We start from the raw sequence: 15,595 nt of genomic DNA, 5'->3' as shown, positions 1-15,595 counted from the left end.
TTCAAGTTGTGTTACTATATCGTAGCTATCATTAACAGAATTTGCATTTCAGGCATACATGTGTTGCAAGTATTCCAAATGAAATATTTGAACCCCATATCCCTGCATTAAATGATAAAAAAATAATCATTGCAATTGAGCTGACCATCTCAAAAGTCATGCAGACCTTCCTCGCCCAAAATGATTGCTTAGGATTTTGACAGGGTCAAAGGTCAAGGTCACTATTTCCATTGTTTCTATCCATTAATCCTATTTGCAGGTGACGTCCACTTTTATGCAAGCTTGTTTCATAATTCATATAGATATTTTTATGACAGAAAAGTATCAATACTAAAATTTTTTTAAGTAAATGTGTCTTAATGTGATTTGTGGTGAATGAAAAGAGGGTTATAAAGAATGGGAGGAGTACATACAACAAGTCATGCATGTAAGATATATGGATAAGGAGGCATAGGAGGGTCTAGTCCCTATCTAACCTCTAATACAGGTCTCATGTAATCATCACCAAGGCTATCGCTCCATAATTTGGTGGTGAAAAACGTGGGACTAGTGCAAAATTTTATGAATGAAATGGTTGAACTTGTTCTATCAAGTGTGAGCCTGGAGCCTAACCACAGGCATTTGTTCGGCAGTTTGTGGTCGGCACGGCACGGCAACAGATGGTGGCCTCACTCTGGCACTTCTCTCTTCAAGGGGCAGAATGGTGTACCTTGGGACGTTTATGAGAACATATATGCCTATATAAATAAAGGGGGAAAAATATGAACCATCAACAGTTATGTATCGTTTTAGTTCAGTGAAACTACGGTAGATATAGATACATTTGTATATAAACTACATGTTAATGTTACACCTTTTTGATACCTTCAGTATGAAAGTATTCATTACTGGACCAGCTGTAAATAACCAATATTTATCAATGGAATTTCATTTGATTTTGTCCCTCTCTGCTTCTGACCCTGTATGCAAGTTCATCTGAGACTTATGATTTTAGCCCTATTTCTACTATACAGATTCTTGGCATTTCTATTTGTAGTTTTGTGAGACTTAAAATATGTGTCAAAATAAAATAAATCGGATATATGGTATTTATGTTGCATCAGCATAAACCATTTAATTTTCCTTCAGTATAAATCCTATTACACTTTTGTGTGACGTTTGACCCACCATTGTCCCAGAAGTACACTCTACTCCTGATCAGTCCTATTTTCGTTAATCCTGTCCTAATAATCATGTCCTTAGGACAAGTCTATGTAGCTAATAGTCACAGTGACATATTGGTTAAGCTCCCCAGCGTGGTAAGACGAGGGCATTTGATTATAGGATTACCCGGTGTGGAGTATATATGAATATATTTTAATGGTAAGCATACATAACCCGGAGCTGTAAGTCGCTGGGGTTTCCTCCCCCCATTCCCATTTAAACCCCAAACTTTCCAAAGTGCAGTGTATCGGTCCCTGAACATCAAAGAGCCTTTTCTCTGCGGGATTAATGTTTCTGGTATAAAAAATCGCTGAAATAGAAAGAGAGAGAGTAGCAATGCTACCCCCTATGGTACCCTTGACATAATTCACCATGGATTAGGCAATTCTGGGACTAATGTTAATAATATCAGTGCCACAAGGTTTTCTTTGTGAGGACATTCTCTTCCTCTTGGCTTGTGCTAAATATATAGAGGTCAACTGGTGGGGACATGTAGAGCCAGAGAAATTGTGTCAACTCGATGAGCAAGCTATTAAAAATGTTATACACAAGAAATTAAAGAAAATAAATAGTTTGACACTTCACCATAAGCTTGATATAAATATATATGTAATATTTTATTTACACTGTATCGTTGTGCAATGAAGCTGTGAAAACCAGATTTACATAGGATTAATCTGGCATAATGTGCCATTTCAACAGGAAGTAGGGTCACAGCATACAAAAGGTCACCACTACCCTGACCTTGAAATGAGGTTCATGGAGGAAAATGAGTTTTCTTTAGCAAGGTATAAGAAGAAACATATTTCATGCAGCCCTCTCTTTATTTGTAATTAACTTATAAAGGACCAATATGTGTGGAGAATTAAGTTGGTTAGGTAGGGCAGTGAAGTTGAAGCACCGGGTGGCCTTATTTACATATTTTACTGGTAATAAAAAAGAAGAATCACTAAAGTACTGTTATCTTAATCCAGCTATCTAAAGCCAACATTGATCCTTGTTCTTAGTTACCCATGTGGCAGCAGCTAAAAAACTTCAATGAAAAAAAGTAAGAAGAAAAATATGAAAATACTGATAATCTGTTCTTTATAAAGGACAAAAGTTTTAACTTTCCTATCAATAAACGTGTGAAGCTTCTCGTTCTTGTTAAATGCATTAATGTTATTATCAGGTTGCCAAACTGCAGTGTTCATAGCTAGGCTGCAAGCACCTGTTTTATAGAATAGTATAATAATGAGTTTCATTATGGTTGGTTTATGTACTAGCTCTTCCTGACAATAATAGGTAGAGGGCTCGCTGGTATCTCTGACCAGTCATGCACATGAACACTGGTACACTTTATTAAGGGATAATGTTTGACTGAACTTTGTCACAGCAGGTAGAGTTTATATAAATTCTACACCTGACTCATCTCTCCTGTCAAATTTTTTTTTTTTTTTTTTAACATTTTGAATATTGGCTTTGTCATGTAGAATAAAATTGTATTTCATATCACATATAGAATTATTCGCAGTTCAATTGTTAATAATTTACTTGCTATTTGATAAAGTCTACCAGCCTGTAGACACATATTTGTTACTACATGTATATTTAACTACAATTCAGATCTGATGCTACAATATCTCTGAATCCAATGGTCATTTATATATAACTTTCAATAAGCCACTATGTATATTTTGTACATAATTTGATGTGAACTTGAGTCATCAGAATCAGATTTTCTGTCATCATGCATTTAGGTCGCTGTCAATTGTTAACTTCCTGGGGTTTTATTTTCTGTTGAAAAGGAAGAAGACCTCTTTATTGCCCCTAGCAGACCACTTTATGTTCATATGAGCACAGTGACCCTCCTAGATCTGCTCCTATTATAAGTCCTAAGGATCAGCATATGTAATAATATATAATACTATCTATGAACTTCTTCTTTTGACAGCAGCCTATTGTTCTACTATGATTCCGCCAACTTTAATTACCAGCATTATTGTAATTGATTTATTACAATTACAGGAGGGGGAGGGGGCGTTTAAATACAATTACAGGAGGGGGAGGGGGCGTTTAAATACAATTACAGGAGGGGGAGGGGGCGTTTAAATACAATAACAGGAGGGGGAGGGGGCATTTAAATACAATAACAGGAGGGGGAGGGGGCATTTAAATACAATTACAGGAGGGGGAGGGGGCGTTTAAATACAATAACAGGAGGGGGAGGGGGCGTTTAAATACAATAACAGGAGGGGGAGGGGGCATTTAAATACAATAACAGGAGGGGGAGGGGGCATTTAAATACAATAACAGGAGGGGGAGGGGGCGTTTAAATACAATAACAGGAGGGGGAGGGGGCGTTTAAATACAATAACAGGAGGGGGAGGGGGCATTTAAATACAATAACAGGAGGGGGAGGGGGCGTTTAAATACAATAACAGGAGGGGGAGGGGGCGTTTAAATACAATAACAGGAGGGGGAGGGGGCATTTAAATACAATAACAGGAGGGGGAGGGGGCATTTAAATACAATAACAGGAGGGGGAGGGGGCGTTTAAATACAATAACAGGAGGGGGAGGGGGCATTTAAATACAATAACAGGAGGGGGAGGGGGCATTTAAATACAATAACAGGAGGGGGAGGGGGCGTTTAAATACAATAACAGGAGGGGGAGGGGGCGTTTAAATACAATAACAGGAGGGGGAGGGGGCATTTAAATACAATAACAGGAGGGGGAGGGGGTGTTTAAGTACAATAACAGGAGGGGGAGGGGCGTTTAAATACAATAACAGGAGGGGGAGGGGGCGTTTAAATACAATAACAGGAGGGGGAGGGGGCGTTTAAACAGAACCACTTATTGCCTTATACGTAGTGAGTGCTTTATACAATCGAAATATGAAAGTTATAGGCCTAGGCTATAATAAGTCAATTTTAAAAAGTTAATGATATTAATTTGTTTCACGCTAAAGGGAGAAAACTTATGCAACAAAAGTTTTTTTTTTTTGGTTTCATGGAGAGAACAAATGGCTTATTTTTGTAATACCTAGTAACTATCCTTTGTGGGCATTTTAATATTGATAGACTGTCATATACTTGAACAACTCAGCCTTAACAGATTTTGGAAAATTGTAACTTGAGAATGATTTTGGATATAAAAGTATCAGTAAAAGACAAACTTAACTGGAAATCAAGGATATGTGAAAATAGAAGGATTTAAGAATGGCAAAACAAAAGGAAACATAATTAATTTCATAATATGAAAAAAAAAAAAAACTAATTTTGAATTCTTATTATGAATGATAATAATATCTCTATTCATGGATGGTTGTGGTCTTTACACACGGTGACATGTGCTATAAGGTATAACTAGCTATGATGTATATATAATATAGTGCACCATCTCTGCCTTTGTATATGAGTAATTTTTGCTGGATCAGCATCAGCGTGTTTCCTGGTTCGCCAGTCTCGTGCCAGGCGACAGCGGACCACAGCTCTCCCTCAGATCGGCATCATACCAATCTGTATGCTCATTGAAATCACTTGAGATCCATTAAAAAATCCCTTTGACTCGGCCAAGCAGGCTAGTATGGCTTTTCTAATGTGCTCCAAGAATGACAATTTCAATTAGATTTTTATACATTTAGTGAAAATGTGAGGAGGAAAAACGCTGGGGACAAGATGAAATGAACAGCAGGAGAAAACTAAACATGTTGCTTTTATTAACGTAAATCTGTTTTTATTACTATATATAGCAAAAATCTGTATTCACAATCTTGTTCAGAACTTGACAAAGCGACTGGTACATTGATGTTAGAAGTCGTCAGCTACTAGACCTGACAACAAAGAAAATGTACAAATTACATATCCATAGTTAGCACATGCTAACCTCATCACTAGGCTTAAAACAACTCGGAAACTAAGTCAGCTGAAAGATAATAGCAGTTTGTTTTGTAAGGATTAAGTTTAACTTTGAACATTAATTGTCTTTTTGTACTTCAAATGGTGATAAGCATAGGAATATGCATCATGACATGTTTTGTATTTATAAGTCTCTGGCTTTACGTACATCGCCACAATTAAGGAATGGTTTCAAGTAAAAGAGAGCATTGCTATTCAAAAGAGCAATTAGAAATGTTAATGTCATTTAAGAAGCAATGTTTGAACAATGACATGGTTAAATTTCTATTAGAAACATCAAATGCTACAGAGTTAATTATATTTGTTAGGAACATGAAAAGCTGATAAAATATCAGCAGAGAAAATGGCCCACCAACACCAACGACTGCTTTACAAATAAACAGTGGCTAGCAATAGTTGGCTGTGACTGGTGCTGATGTTTGACTTGGCATTTCCTGGTTTTGGGTGACTTGATTAGTTCATGTGTTGATACATATGATAAACGAATGTGTGGGGGGCACTGGTCCGTAGTCTGACCTTGTGATGAGGCTACCGTCTGACCTTGGTGGTACTATTAGGGGACATCCAGGCACATCTGTGTCCCCCTCCCAACACAGGATGACAGTTGGGTTTTATGAAGGGAACTATGTGAGGAAGCTGTAGAGCCTGAATGGTGTGCAGCCTGTAGCCTGAGACTGGTGGGAAAGTGTGGGAGGCAGTTCAGTAATTAGGCCATCAAAGTCAGCCAACTATAGTCTGTTTCATAATTTCAAAAGCAAAAAATTGTTACATCTTTGTACATTCTTAACCTCAAGACAAACCTATTGTGTTTCAAAACAGATACATTTACACTCTATCCAAACCTATCTAAATTACTTAAATTTTGAATTCATTAAATTTGAATATCTTGAATTGATGAGAGAAAGAAATCAAGCATATTATTTACAGTTTTGTGGTTTGATAGTTTTACTTCCTATACATAATGCTATGTAAGATAAAGATGCAAAGTTAATTCAAGTAACAAAATTATTGCCTTTACATTTTAGATTGTACCTTCTTGATTAAACCTTCCTGGTTTTTTCTTCAAAGTTTAGATTTTCAAGAACTACTAAAGAATGTCTTTCATATTGAAGGAACAGTAATTATTACCATGAGAACTATTTTCATTGTAGGTATTATTAGAACATCAGGTTAAATTTTAAAATCTTAAAGTGTTTAATGTTACTCGAAGTTCAGTTTGTGTAGAAAAATATGCTGTTTTCTCTTGAGAAATGAAGTCATGATACAATACTCCCTTTCGCCAAGAGCAGATAATTTAAATACACAAGTACAGATAACACTGATTGAACTTGGTGTAATGTTTGTAACATAGAATTATTTATGTGAGCAACACAGCTATTTCTTCACAATACGTAAAAGAGAAGGTGTTTGGTCGTTATAGCAGTATAATTTAAGTTATACTGTGCATCTTGGTCTATTGTTAACATATAAGAATGATTATCAAATTCAAGCACTCATATCAAATTAAAGTGACTGAAATGTCTATTACATGCCAGGTATATATACATAATACAAGTTGTTTTAGCTAAAGACACATACACTCCACAGCAAATGGACATGGTCATCAGTTTAATTCAGCTAATCAATTTATAACAAAGTATTGAAAAACATAATCAGTATGAAGTTCCTAGTCTGTATTATAGTTAAAATTCATTTTTGAAATCCTTAGTAACTTAAGAGTTTTAACTTGCTATTATAACCTTTCTTGTATCCATATATTAGATGGTTTGAGTTTTAACTGGCTATTATAACCTTTCTTGTATCCATATATTAGATGGTTTGACTTTTCACTGGTTATAATAACCTTTATTGTATCCATATATTAGATGGTTTGAGTTTTAACTTGCTATATAACCTTTATTGTATCCATATATTAGATGGTTTGATATTATAACCTTTATTGTATCCATATATTAGATGGTTTGAGTTTTAACTTGCTATAACCTTTATTGTATCCATATATTAGATGGTTTGAGTTTTAACTTGCTATTATAACCTTTATTGTATCCATATATTAGATGGTTTGAGTTTTAACTTGCTATAACCTTTATTGTATCCATATATTAGATGGTTTGAGTTTTAACTTGCTATATAACCTTTATTGTATCCATATATTAGATGGTTTGAGTTTTAACTTGCTATTATAACCTTTATTGTATCCATATATTAGATGGTTTGAGTTTTAACTTGCTATATAACCTTTATTGTATCCATATATTAGATGGTTTGAGTTTTAACTTGCTATAACCTTTATTGTATCCATATATTAGATGGTTTGAGTTTTAACTTGCTATTATAACCTTTATTGTATCCATATATTAGATGGTTTGAGTTTTAACTTGCTATACCTTTATTGTATCCATATATTAGATGGTTTGAGTTTTAACTTGCTATTATAACCTTTATTGTATCCATATATTAGATGGTTTGAGTTTTAACTTGCTATTATAACCTTTATTGTATCCATATATTAGATGGTTTGAGTTTTAACTTGCTATTATAACCTTTATTGTATCCATATATTAGATGGTTTGAGTTTTAACTTGCTATTATAACCTTTATTGTATCCATATATTAGATGGTTTGAGTTTTAACTTGCTATTATAACCTTTATTGTATCCATATATTAGATGGTTTGAGTTTTAACTTGCTATAACCTTTATTGTATCCATATATTAGATGGTTTGAGTTTTAACTTGCTATTATAACCTTTATTGTATCCATATATTAGATGGTTTGAGTTTTAACTTGCTATTATAACCTTTATTGTATCCATATATTAGATGGTTTGAGTTTTAACTTGCTATAACCTTTATTGTATCCATATATTAGATGGTTTGAGTTTTAACTTGCTATTAACCTTTATTGTATCCATATATTAGATGGTTTGAGTTTTAACTTGCTATTATAACCTTTATTGTATCCATATATTAGATGGTTTGAGTTTTAACTTGCTATTATAACCTTTATTGTATCCATATATTAGATGGTTTGAGTTTTAACTTGCTATTATAACCTTTATTGTATCCATTATTAGATGGTTTGAGTTTTAACTTGCTATTATAACCTTTATTGTATCCATATATTAGATGGTTTGAGTTTTAACTTGCTATAAACCTTTATTGTATCCATATATTAGATGGTTTGAGTTTTTAGATGGTTTGAGTTTTACTTGCTATATAACCTTTATTGTATCCATATATTAGATGGTTTGAGTTTTAACTTGCTATATAACCTTTATTGTATCCATATATTAGATGGTTTGAGTTTTATAATGTGCTTATTAACCTTTATTGTATCCATATATTAGATGGTTTGAGTTTTAACTTGCTATTATAACCTTTATTGTATCCATATATTAGATTGAGTTTTAACTTGCTATTATAACCTTTATTGTATCCATATATTAGATGGTTTGAGTTTAACTTGAGTATCCATATATTAGATTTTGAGTTTTAACTTGCTATTATAACCTTTATTGTATCCATATATTAGATGGTTTGAGTTTTAACTTGCTATAACCTTTATTGTATCCATATATTAGATGGTTTGAGTTTTAACTTGCTATATAACCTTTATTGTATCCATATATTAGATGGTTTGAGTTTTAACTGCTATAACTTTTGTTCATGATGTTTGAGTTTTAACTTGCTATTATAACCTTTATTGTATCCATATATTAGATGGTTTGAGTTTTAACTTGCTATAACCTTTATTGTATCCATATATTAGATGGTTTGAGTTTTAACTTGCTATATAACCTTTATTGTATCCATATATTAGATGTTTGAGTTTTAACTTGCTATTAACCTTTATTGTATCCATATATTAGATAGTTTGAGTTTTAACTTGCTATTATAACCTTTATTGTATCCATATATTAGATGGTTTGAGTTTTAACTTGCTATAACCTTTATTGTATCCATATATTAGATGGTTTGAGTTTTAACTTGCTATAACCTTTATTGTATCCATATATTAGATGGTTTGAGTTTTAACTTGCTATTATAACCTTTATTGTATCCATATATTAGATGGTTTGAGTTTTAACTGGCTATTATAACCTTTATTGTATCCATATATTAGATGGTTTGAGTTTTAACTTGCTATAACCTTTATTGTATCCATATATTAGATGGTTTGAGTTTTAACTTGCTATTATAACCTTTATTGTATCCATATATTAGATGGTTTGAGTTTTAACTTGCTATAAACCTTTATTGTATCCATATATTAGATGGTTTGAGTTTTAACTTGCTATTATAACCTTTATTGTATCCATATATTAGATGGTTTGAGTTTTAACTTGCTATAACCTTTATTGTATCCATATATTAGATGGTTTGAGTTTTAACTTGCTATTATAACCTTTATTGTATCCATATATTAGATGGTTTGAGTTTTAACTTGCTATATAACCTTTATTGTATCCATATATTAGATGGTTTGAGTTTTAACTTGCTATTATATCCTTTATTGTATCCATATATTAGATGGTTTGAGTTTTTAACTTGCTATTATAACCTTTATTGTATCCATATATTAGATGGTTTGAGTTTTAACTTGCTATTATACCTTTATTGTATCCATATATTAGATGGTTTGAGTTTTAACTTGCTATTATAACCTTTATTGTATCCATATATTAGATGGTTTGAGTTTTAACTTGCTATTATAACCTTTATTGTATCCATATATTAGATGGTTTGAGTTTTAACTTGCTATTATAACCTTTATTGTATCCATATATTAGATGGTTTGAATAACCTTTATTGTATCCATATATTAGATGGTTTGAGTTTTAACTTGCTATAACCTTTATTGTATCCATATATTAGATGGTTTGAGTTTTAACTTGCTATAACCTTTATTGTATCCATATATTAGATGGTTTGAGTTTTAATTGCTTATAACCTTTCATATATTAGATGTTTGATTTTAACTTGCTATACTTATTGTATCCATATAGATGGTTTGAGTTTTAACTTGCTATTATAACCTTTATTGTATCCATATATTAGATGGTTTGAGTTTTAAACTTGCTATTATAACCTTTATTGTATCCATATATTAGATGGTTTGAGTTTTAACTTGGTTTTATAGAGTTTTTTAACTTGCTATAACCTTTATTGTATCCATATATATTAGTTATATTTGAGTTTTAATTGCTTTTATTGCTATAACCTTTATTGTATCCATATATTAGATGGTTTGAGTTTTAACTTGCTATTACCTTTATTGTATCCATTATTAGATGGTTTGAGTTTTAACTTGCTATAACCTTTATTGTATCCATATATTAGATGGTTTGAGTTTTAACTTGCTATAAACCTTTATTGTATCCATATATTAGATGGTTTGAGTTTTAACTTGCTATTATAACCTTTATTGTATCCATATATTAGATGGTTTGAGTTTTAACTGGCGATACCTTAATTGTATCCATATATTAGATGGTTTGAGTTTTAACTTGCTATTATAACCTTTATTGTATCCATATATTAGATGGTTTGACTGCCTTTTTGTTTTGGTACACAGTAGTTGTCCTTCTTAGGCTGCTGATACAGATATATGGAATCAATGTCCAATTTCTAACTCATTTTGTCTGATTTAGGTCTTAACCACCAATAGACATTCAGTGTACCATCTAAATCTTATTAAACCTAACCCATTCTATCTAATTCTCAATTAAACTAGAAATATTTCCAGTACTGAAACCCATTATGAAATCCAATTATACAGTCACATGGTTTTGAATGCAGTTATCTGAAATAGACTATAGTCTGTTTTTTGGTCAGGTCAAATCAGTTCTGTTGAGGAATGTTGAGTTAAAGCAGCCATCTGGCTCCCCATTCAACCATCACTTTGTTTTCCTCAAAAAAACGCTGAAATCATCAAAGGCCAAGACCCACAGCCTCTGCTTGTAGACTGCTGTGTGAAGTACCTACATGTTTAATTCTAGTGTTGCTTTCAGATTTGTCTTTATACAACTGTAACATATCTTTGTTATGGTAATCTTACCACACACATCTTCAACTGTACTGTAGATAGAAATGTATTTGACATTTTCCTGTTAAATGGAAATACACAGTAATACCGTAATATATCAAATAGGACACACAGGAACTCAGTTTGTTTTATCTTCTCTTGTATTACAGGGTTTAGTCAGGTGTCAGTTAAGTAAGGTTTCAGTAAAGTCAGGTGTCAGTTTAAGTAAGGTGTCAGTAAAGTAAGGTGTTCAGTAAAGTCAGGTGTCAGTAAAGTCATGTGTCAGTAGTAAGTTAGGTGTCAATAGAGTCAGGTGTCAGTAAAGTCAGGTGTCAGTAAAGTCAGGTGTCAGTTAAAGTAAGGTCAGTAAAGTCAGGTGTCAGTAAAGTCAGGGGCCAGTAAAGTCAGGTGTCAGTAAAGTTAGGTGTCAATAGAGTCAAAGGTCAGTAAAGTCAGGGGTCAGTAGAGTCAGGGTCAGTAGAGTCAGGGGTCAGTAGAGTCAAAGGTCAGTAAGTCAGGGGTCAGTAAAGTCAGTGGTCAGTAGAGTCAGGGTCGTAGAGTCAGTCAAAGTCAGGTCAGATCAGTAAAGTCAGGGATCAGTAAAGTCAGGGATCAGTAAAGTCAGGGGTCAGTAGAGTCAGGGGTCAGTAGAGTAAAGGGTCAGTAGAATAAAGGGTCAGTAGAGTCAGGGGTCCATACAATCAAGTTCCATAACTGTCAGATGTGTTTTTTCAAAAGGTAAATAATTGTATATTAATGTGAGTTTCAGTGAAATTTCGTACTGATATTTCCTTCCGGACTGGAATCTTGAAAGTATAGTTACCAGCCTATAGGTTGATTTGAACACACCCTGATAGTCATAGAACCGTAACCACATAATTATCTATACAATTAAACATCAGTAATTCTACAATTACCTAACATACACTGAGAGGATAATTCACAGAACATGTTTATTTTTAAAGGATAGGCCATTGTATTGCCACAGAAGATGTTTAGCACCAGAACACCCATTCATAAATATTTGTGGTTTCATTTTATTATTATCATATTTCATTTTTTTTAGAAAATGAGAACAATTATCCTTTCCTTCAATTTGATTCAATTTTTGATGCACTTAGTTAATGCTTTCTTGTTGATAGATATTTATCATGAACCCGTTTTCAATATAATTTGGATAGTTAAAGTTTTATTTTTTCATGCTGTATTGGAAATTAAATTTTCCATGAAATATTAGATAAACAAAAATCAAACATTTCAGAATTACTAATGCAACTATGCATCTTGTGAAAAAAGTAGTGTTTTAAAATTCACAGGAAAAAAATTGAGAATTTTTACTTAGAAGAAATAATAGAAAATAATGTACATAATTTTTTGTGTCGCCTGCAAGGCATGTAGGACACATAGGTATCACTATGTCGGGGTTAACAGTGTCAGCGACGGCGGCGTCCAGAAAGCGGTTTCCGTGCGATATTTTAAGTATTGATTGTCCGATTTCAACCAAACTTGGAATATTGCTTTATAACAATGAGATCTCTGATGAGTTCGATACTGGTGAAAATTTGTCAATATATGACAAAGTTACGGGACTTTGAAATCGTCAAAATAGATAAAGCCATGGTTTTCTCGCTTGATAACTTTAGTATTACTTGTCTGATTTCAACTGACTTTGGTATATTTCTTTATATTAATGAGATCTCGGATGGGTTTGATATTGATTAAAATCCGTCAATATAGTTTCCGTTCAATAACAATAGTATTTATTGTTCAATTTCAACCAAATTTGATATCAATGAGATCTCCAATTTGTTTGATATTGGTCAAAAACCGTTAATATTTACAAGAGTTACGGGACTTCAAAATCATTAAAACATAATTTCTTTAATATTTATTATCCGATTTTAACCAAATATTGTATATTGGTTGATATCAATGAGAACTAGGATAGGATTGATACTGGTCAAAATCCGTCAATATTTGCAAGAGTTACAGGACTTGATAACTTCACTTAGTTATTATCAATATGTTCAACTGTAAATAACAATTTTTTGTGATGTTTAAACTGCTGTGCAGGCGAAACATCCATTTCCATGGAACTCTTGTTTATACATTGCCTTACTTTGATAGAGGGAAAAGGAGTTAATAGTTAATTTTTAAACTCTTTTCCACAGCTTCAGATGTCATGTAGATACAGAAAAACCATGGTTATAACCTGAATTATAATTAGTATATAATAAAACATCTTGGAATGCAGTATGACAAGTACATTTTAGACAAGATGAAATTCTAATTCAGTTCACCCTGGATCTTGTGTACAAAGCAATAAATTTCAATAGAGTACTGATTATACAGTCATTACTGAGATTGATCATCGCTATGACAACCCTAACATTGCTTTTTTGAGAACAAATTTTCATATATAATCGCTGACTCACAGAAATGTGTCGGACGATTACCAGGGGAAGAGTGGTTTAATGAAATTGGACGGATATTTAGCAGAATAAGCAGTTAAGCATATATCCTCTATGAGATTGAACATTCCTGTGAGATCCTGATCAAACTTAATCCTTGTCCAAATGATGCATCGCTCCCCCAGAGGTGATAGCCTTGAATACATATACACACTCCACTTTTATTGCCTCTATGTCTAACAAACCTTTCAACATATGATTTTCTGTTTTGATAATTTTGATGATAGGAGAACATTAAATTGAAATTTCTTGAATTGACACAACACAAATGATTTATATATGGATATGAAAAGTGATGTTTAGTTCATTTATTTCCTTTCTACACTCTATTTCCTTTCAAAATTATGCAAAATTTTATTTAGTGTAATTTTGAGTAGATGTTTTTTGCTTAGATATTTAATTCTGATGTTAATCATTGAAATAATGTCATCCTGTGTGATTTCATTCTTGCTTGAGTTAATGTCAGTTATTCTGAAGCATGCCAGTGGAGTTATCATATATTTCACCAACTTTCAATTATCGTTTCAACTTTGGCAGAAAAGTGTTATCTTATTGGTTATCTGTGCTTAACAGCTTTAGGGTTCAAATGAGGGAGAGAAAAATACTCTAAATAGCATTTACATAGGCATACCAGTACAGTCAAATTATAGCTCAACCTTTTCATTGTATAATGCTTGTGGACTAAATAAAATGTTTTTGACTTGTTTTAAACTCCTCAACCAATAAATAGATTAATACAATATTTGTAGAAACATTTGCCCATGATGAAGGTAAAAGAACATTTGAATAGGATTTTACAGGAGTGTGTTGTAACATAATGTAGTTCCAATTTGTAACAAATAAGACAATGTCCATGTATTTTATAGTCACTTTAATTCCATGTTTTCAGATATTTGCGTAGGTATATCATCATGTTGAAGCTGCAATATGTAAGCACTTGACAAACAAGTTGATCCTGCATGAGAAAAAAACATGTTTGCAAGATGATGGTCTCATGGAATGGAAGAATAGATGCTGTCTTGTTTCTACTTAGTGTAATCTTTAGTTCTACTAAAGTTGTACGGCCCACATTGTTACTGAGGCGTTGTTCATCCCAAGAACAAAAATATAATTTTCTCAGGAAAACACCACAAAGGTCATATTAGTTCTTTAGATTGTGCATAAGATTTGATGTTAATTTCAATAGCCATTACTCAATTATGTTGTATTCTACAATGGTTGGCCACTTTTGGTTTTCTCAGGAATCATTCAAAGGTCAGCTTAGGTTTATAAGTTGATGATAATTGCAATGGCCGTACTATTTGGTTATGATCTAGTTAACAATGGAAGCCTGGTTTTCAGCCACAAGCCCCTGATTGTGTAGATATGTAATATATACATCTGCTGATCAACATCTACATTATGGGTTTTGATTTAAGTTAAACCTAATTAGTTTTAACAGCAACATTTGCTAGGAAATATCAAGTTTTTTTATCAAAGAAAAATGTCAAGTTTTCTAGATGAAAGAGTTGAAATACTGTATAAATGTGATAAGTCGCCATTAAGATAAGCTACAACTCTGCCTTCGGATCAGTCAGCGATAAATCTCAGCCTGAAATGCAGATTTAATGTTTAAGTGAAACTGGTTTTTGTACCATTTCTATGTAACATTGCCCTAAATGAGCAGGCATGCTATGCATATTTTGTGGTGTACTAATATAATCGTGTCAAAACCTTAAAAAAGGAAGTAGGTTATCTAAATCTTCAGGTTGTTCCCTAGAAATGTTACTACAAATGCATGTAAAAGAGGAACTTTTGATTCCAAATCAAAGTTTTATGTAGTTGGTGTATTAAATTATTCACTATGTTTGTCAAGCAACAAAATGCACTTTCAGTACCCAACCAATTCTCTTTATTTTTAAGTGATCATATTAGTTACTACACAGTTTTACATTCTCAAAGCAAAGACTTCTAGAATCTCTAAGCCCTTTTTGGGTGAGATAGGGAATTCATAA

At 32.7% G+C, this 15,595-nt stretch overlaps 1 protein-coding gene across 4 annotated transcripts in view; it reads left to right on the top strand.

Annotated features, from left to right (window-relative positions):
- Positions 1–15,595, top strand: part of LOC138304896 (uncharacterized) — a 141,960-nt gene that overhangs the window by 34,003 nt on the left and 92,362 nt on the right. The window lies entirely within an intron of this gene.

Source organism: Argopecten irradians, chromosome 1, assembly GCF_041381155.1.
Source record: "Argopecten irradians isolate NY chromosome 1, Ai_NY, whole genome shotgun sequence".
In the NCBI taxonomy this organism is placed as follows: domain Eukaryota; kingdom Metazoa; phylum Mollusca; class Bivalvia; order Pectinida; family Pectinidae; genus Argopecten; species Argopecten irradians.
This window is presented reverse-complemented; position numbering and strand designations above follow the sequence as displayed.